The sequence below is a fragment of the Rana temporaria genome, chromosome 3 (assembly GCF_905171775.1).
Source record: "Rana temporaria chromosome 3, aRanTem1.1, whole genome shotgun sequence".
In the NCBI taxonomy this organism is placed as follows: Eukaryota; Metazoa; Chordata; class Amphibia; order Anura; family Ranidae; genus Rana; species Rana temporaria.
The window spans coordinates 409850156-409856155 of NC_053491.1; the positions used below are offsets into that span (position 1 = coordinate 409850156).

Sequence of the window (6000 nt, forward strand, 5' to 3'; positions counted from 1 at the left end):
AGTGATCAGGTCCACCTGAAAAACCGACAGGCGGACCTGATCGGAAAGCCCGTGTGAAAAGGGTCTTACATTCAAGGCCTCCTGTGAATAATAATTGTCACATTTGTTTGTGCTCTTCACCAACTGTCAAACCAATAATGGCTGCTGTCATAACTGATCACATCTGTAGAACCAATGCAACTGAAGATTAAACAAAAACCAAGATGGCAGCTTCCTTAGGAGGGTTTAGTTCCACTTGAAATACAGCGTTGCAGAATGCCCAGAACCCGTAGTAGTCTGTATATTCCTTAGAGGGATAGAAAAACAATATGAATAATATTACACACAGGAAAGCATACTATTCATGAATTGAAGTACAAGAATAGGAGCACACAGGTGAGTTTAAGTAACATGATCATGCCATTAAAATCACTAGTAGCATTCAATCACTTTACAAAGCATATATGACTCCCGTCTATGGCCAGCCTAAAGCCTAGTACACACAATCAGAAAATCAGAGGAAAATTACCACTTTCGAAGCACTCATACTATAATCTGATCATTAGTACACAGCTTTCTAGAGCCAATCTTGACAGTTCATCCAAAATTATCCAAAGTGACACATTTTTTCTCGTACCATACCAGAAAGTACAATTTTCATTTACGGTATATACTCGAGTATAAGCCAACCCAAGTATAAGCCGAGGCACCTAATTTTACCACAAAAAAATGGGAAAACGTATTGACTCGAGTATAAGCCTAGGGTGAGAATGCAGCAGCTACTGTAAGCGAAAAAGAGGGTCAACAGTGCCCATTGCAACCTCACTGTGCCCATTGCAACCTCACTGTGCCCATTGCCTTACTGTGCCCATTACCTTCCTGTGCCCATTGCAGCGTACCTGAAATTCTTGACAGGCTGCGCTGCGGGTGTCCATTTTTTAAAACTCGCGGCTTCCTCTTGGTCCCGTCCCGTGATAGGCGTTTGACACTGTGTTCAGTGTTCTGCCTATCATGGACGTTCTTTCATCCTCGGACAAGAGAAGGTCTGTGATAGGTGGAACACTGAACACAGTGTCTGCTGGGAAACTGAGTCTGAGGATGAGAAGACATCCGTGATAGGCGGAACACTGAACACAGTGTCAAACGCCTATCACAGAAAGGGACGGGACCAGGAGGAAGCCGCGAGTTTTAAAAAATGGACGCCCGCAGCCCTTCAGGTACACTGACTCGAGTATAAGCCGAGGGGGGTATTTTCAGCCCAAAAAAAGAGCTGAAAAACTCAGCTTATACTCGAGTATATACGGTAATCGGTACAGTTTTTGTCTGATAAAAATCGGAAGAGCAAGACCATGCATGTTCGGAAACAAAAGAATAGATTAAAATACATTACATCACTTCCAAAGTTGTATTCTGTCATACGAGAATTTTTATAAATTAAGTAACCTCTTCATTTTCAATATGAGATTGGCATGCATAAAAAAAAGTAGTCGATCATTCGTCCGATATCCTCATTGTGTGTACAAGGCTTAAGTTACTGGGTTGTTAAAGAGTAAGTAAACCGCTGTCTCATTTTTTTTTTCTGACCTGCAAAGTAAATGCATAATGTGCTAGTATGCATCGCATACTAGCACATTATGTGAATCTTACTGGCAAATGAAGCCCACATTATCACCGCTGGAGGCCAAATCTATCTTTGCCCGTCTTCCTTCCGTCATCGGTTGCATATGCAGTAAATATCTCCTAAATGGTGTCTGTTTAGGAAATATTTATAGTACCTATAGGGAAGCCTTATTATAGGCTTCCCTATAGGTACAAGCAATCAATGGAAAAAAAATGTAGAAGGGTATATATAGATACCTCATCCAAAGATTGTAGAGTAATATGTTTTAATGGTTTTATCTATGTTATTTTAACAAATTTTGTAATAAATAATTTTTGATATAATTTTGGTTGCTGCGTCTCTTTCTGATACCGTTAAAGTCTGTAAAATCGCTCCTTTTTTTCTAAAAGCAATAGATGGAAGTTTACTTCCACTTTAATCGTAGCTAATCAGATCATCTTATTAATTTTCTAATCTGCACTAGAAAACAAAAAGCTAGGATCCGATTTGTTGCTACAGACAACATCTGGCCTGATTTTAAGTTTTGCAGATGCCATGCATTAGGGAAGCATCTTGAAGGATCTGTTTGAATGAAGAGCAATCTACACTTACATTTATTGTTGTTTTTACTATGCATTGCAAGGACAGCATGTCCTGTTCTGCTATGTTTGAACTGTTTTTACCCTTGTGTACAAGTCAGTTGAAATGCAGTGTGAAAACATGGTAAACACAATATAAGAACATGATAAACACATTAGAGGAGGAATAAAAGAAGTTTGGGACTTTAAATGAGGTAACAGGGGCCGTTCAGATCCCCTCCTCCATCCCGGTTTTGTATTTAAAAAAGGAAGAACAAGAGGCGGGACTCATATAAAGTCCCGCCTCTTGTTCTTCCTTTTTTTAATACGAAACCGGGATGGAGGAGGGGATCTGAACGGCCCCCGTTACCTCATTTAAAGTTCCAAACTTCCTTTATTCCCCCTCTATGTTATTGATTAGGGATGGAGACACATGGGCGCACTAATTTATTTATGATTTTACTGCACATGGTTGTTTTACAGTTGACCCCATACTCAGTCTCCAATTACTTTTTTCCCCAAACTATTTCCATATAGTTAAATCAGTTTATGGTTAGGCTCTCTTAACATTTTATTTTGCAGGCGTTTGCGCACTGTTGGTCTTGTCTGTGGATTTTGTTGGACCCTGCCTTGACTGCCGCTTCCGGGAGCTGCGAGGCGCACTGGTGACCTCCTCTCTCCCTCTGCTATGTTCTGGCCTGGGGTGGGCAGGGCTTTTTCGCCACTGCGCATCAACGCCACGCATTACACGCCGGACATGCGGCGTCCATGTGGCATTGCTGGCTGTTGGTTTGCCACCGATCGTGGCTTGGGGGATTGAGTGGGTGGGCGCATCTTGCCGGGTGCTGTGATGGCCTGGTTTATGGGGCCCCCCTCTTTTCCTGCCTCCCTATCTGCATCAGCGTGACGTTGGGGGTTGGGCCATGGCGGCACTTCCCATATAGGCCTCTCCTCCATTTGGGTTCCACACATAGGAAGAGACACTTTACCCCTCAGTTGGATTATCACGCACCAGGCATACATTTGCCCCTCCACATTCCAAAAAGGTATACCTTGAATTCTCACCATTCACTTATCACTTGTCTTTTCTACCTTCCGTTTTCTTTCCTTTTCTTAGCTCCTTTCTTGCTTCTCCCTTCTTTTCTTTCCTTTTTTCCACACTTTGCACTTTCTTTCAACGCCAATACACTACACACCCATACACATTTTTTCACTATTTCATAGCATCATCTGGGCTTTTCTGTTTTTGTTTTTGGTTTCACTTTATTTGAATTTATTTATTTTATTTTATTTCTCATTAATTCACAGGGGTCCCCTATGTACGGGATCATTTCACCCAGCTCACACTAGCTTGGCACTTACACATTTCAACCCCTGGGGGAGCTTTCTGTGTGGGTCGCTGCCGCCCTGCCATGCCTCCTCAGCTCCCGGGTGCGACTTTTCTTGTTTGGTCTGCAATTCTCACGGCTGCACCGCCACTGTGCAGACGCATCTGCAAGGTATGTGGGCCAAGCACTTAGGTGGGGGGAGGGTTTCTCCTACTTTTATGTTGGCCCACTGGTTTTCCATTAACTTTCCATATCAATAAAATTCACTTTTTTCCTTTTAGATGATCACTTCGGTTTTGCTCCTGATGAGTGTCCCTAAAGGCCTGAAATGCATAGAGCTAATATCTACCGATAAGTGTATACATTCATCAACTTTTATGGACGTTCCTTGAAATATACCTTTTACCTCCCCCTACCTACTTTACTTTAAATATTTATCTATCTGTACAGGTATCAACTGTAATGTATGTAAAATATGTATCAACTATTCCGTGTATGTGTAAATATATATCCTTAGACCCGGTTCACACTGGGGCGACACGTCAGGCGGCTCAGCCGCCTGACGAGTCGCGTCCCATTGAATGCAATGAAACCGTTCTAATAGGAGCGACGCAAGTCGCTCCGACTTAGAAAAAGGGCAGCTCGGGACTTTGGGGGCGGCTCGGGGCGACCTGCATTGACTTCTATACAGAAGTCGTTTTGCAAATCGCCTCTGAAGTCGTTCTCAGGACGACTTGCAGAGTCGCCCCCCGAAGTCGTGCCGCTGCAGTGTGAACCGACTCTTATTGGAATATTTATCTATTGTTGACTATCATGGAATACCTGGTTTGGATGAAATGAAAATATTGACATATAGCAGAATGCATAGAATGTAATTATATAACTAGATTTTACCTTGAATCAATTAAAAAGCCTTTTACATCTAATTTATTCCTCTGTGCCCATGTGTCTCATATAAAGTCCCGCCTCTTGTTCTTCCTTTTTTTAATGATAAACACATTGTAAGCACATCCCAAAAGCAATCTATTTTTCTTTGAAAGCAACTGAAAGTATGAGTTCTAGCTTCATTACAGTTGTTACATCTGACTGCTAATAGCGATGAGTACTCCATTAAAGTGGAAGAAAAGTCTAAATATAACTATTCTTACCTATCCTGCATAAAACAAATAACTGTATACTTACCTATTTTTAATCTTCCCCGGTCCGGTCACATCATTCTGCAGCTCCAGCTCCCCTGTGTAAGGGAGCGCTCAACAATGGTTATGAATTCTTGGATCATGACTTTACCCATAAGCTCCCATGGCGCAGCAACTGTTGGCGCTCTCCCCTGCAGCAGACGCTTACTGACAGCTGGAAGTCGCAGCTGCCAGATCATGTGACCAGACCAAAGCAGATAATACAGGGTCTCAGGTGTGAATGGGGAGCAGATGTGTTAAATTTGGTGTTATCGCTCTCACTCTCTCATACTGGTCACTGGAAGTGCAAAATGGCACCTCATGGCAAAGAACTCTCTGAGGATCTGAAAAAAATAATTGTTGCTCTACATAAAGAGCTATAAGAAGATTGCCAAGACCCTGAAACTGAGCTGCAGCACGGTGGCCAAGACCATACAGCGGTTTACCAAGGGCAGGTTCCACTCAGGGCGGAGCTTCAATACGTCTTTGCATCACTTCCAGTCAGGGCTGTAGATAGGATTTTTCTCAGCGCCTGTGTCTGCATTGTATGTCTTTAACTTTTTGAAGCAATGTGAGTATGTTTCCACATTTTTTATTGGAATAAAAGTTTTAAAACGGTATCACGCTATGGGCATCCTTCTCTCCTCTATATAATTATCTTGGAGAAACGCAAACACCACGGATTGACCATCTCCCAGAGTGCTACACAGTGGCAAATGCTGTGGCTGCGCAACACCCCAGGTGGGGTAAGAACTTTCTGGTGAAGGCATTTGTAGTAAGAGCACGGATCAGTCACTTGCACTGAAATCACTTGATTCAGAAGAAGAACAAGCAATCTTCTGTTTACAAGCACTGGACACTTTCTTCTTTTTTAAGAGCACAAGTCACTTTGTTTTCTACTGTTTATTATAAAATTCAAAGTGGAAAGGACTTTATATATGCACATTTTTTTCTTATTCAATTATTTTCTTATTGAATTTTTTATTTTCGGTTTGTATATTTGATCATTGGTATATTAATCTAGGAATATATCATTGTCTATATCATGTTTTTGCATATCAGCCGGCAGGGGATCAAACACAGGTGAATGATAACATACACATAGGCAATTTCGTGTAAATGTCACCAGTCTGTGTCACCATACGCACAGGAGATACTTTGATGTTTGATGGCTATACCCGACAGAGGGTGTTAGGCTTCATTCACACTTGGTGGACTCCGTCGCTACGTAGTCCGCCTGCTCCCGTCGGCTCAGCGGGAGATCAGTCCGCAGATCTCAGCTGAGCCGACGATGACAAGCTCCTCTCTGCTCACTGAGCGGGGAGGGGCTTGTCGGGCAC

General features: G+C 42.5%; 1 long non-coding RNA gene across 1 annotated transcript; it reads left to right on the forward strand.

Annotated features, from left to right (window-relative positions):
• The first annotated feature begins 2951 nt into the window (after positions 1–2951).
• LOC120930891 lies at positions 2952–4028 on the forward strand. The gene is made up of 3 exons (XR_005747772.1): positions 2952–3203; positions 3466–3656; positions 3767–4028. It is a non-coding gene; the product is annotated as an uncharacterized LOC120930891 (long non-coding RNA).
• The last annotated feature ends 1972 nt before the right edge of the window (positions 4029–6000 follow it).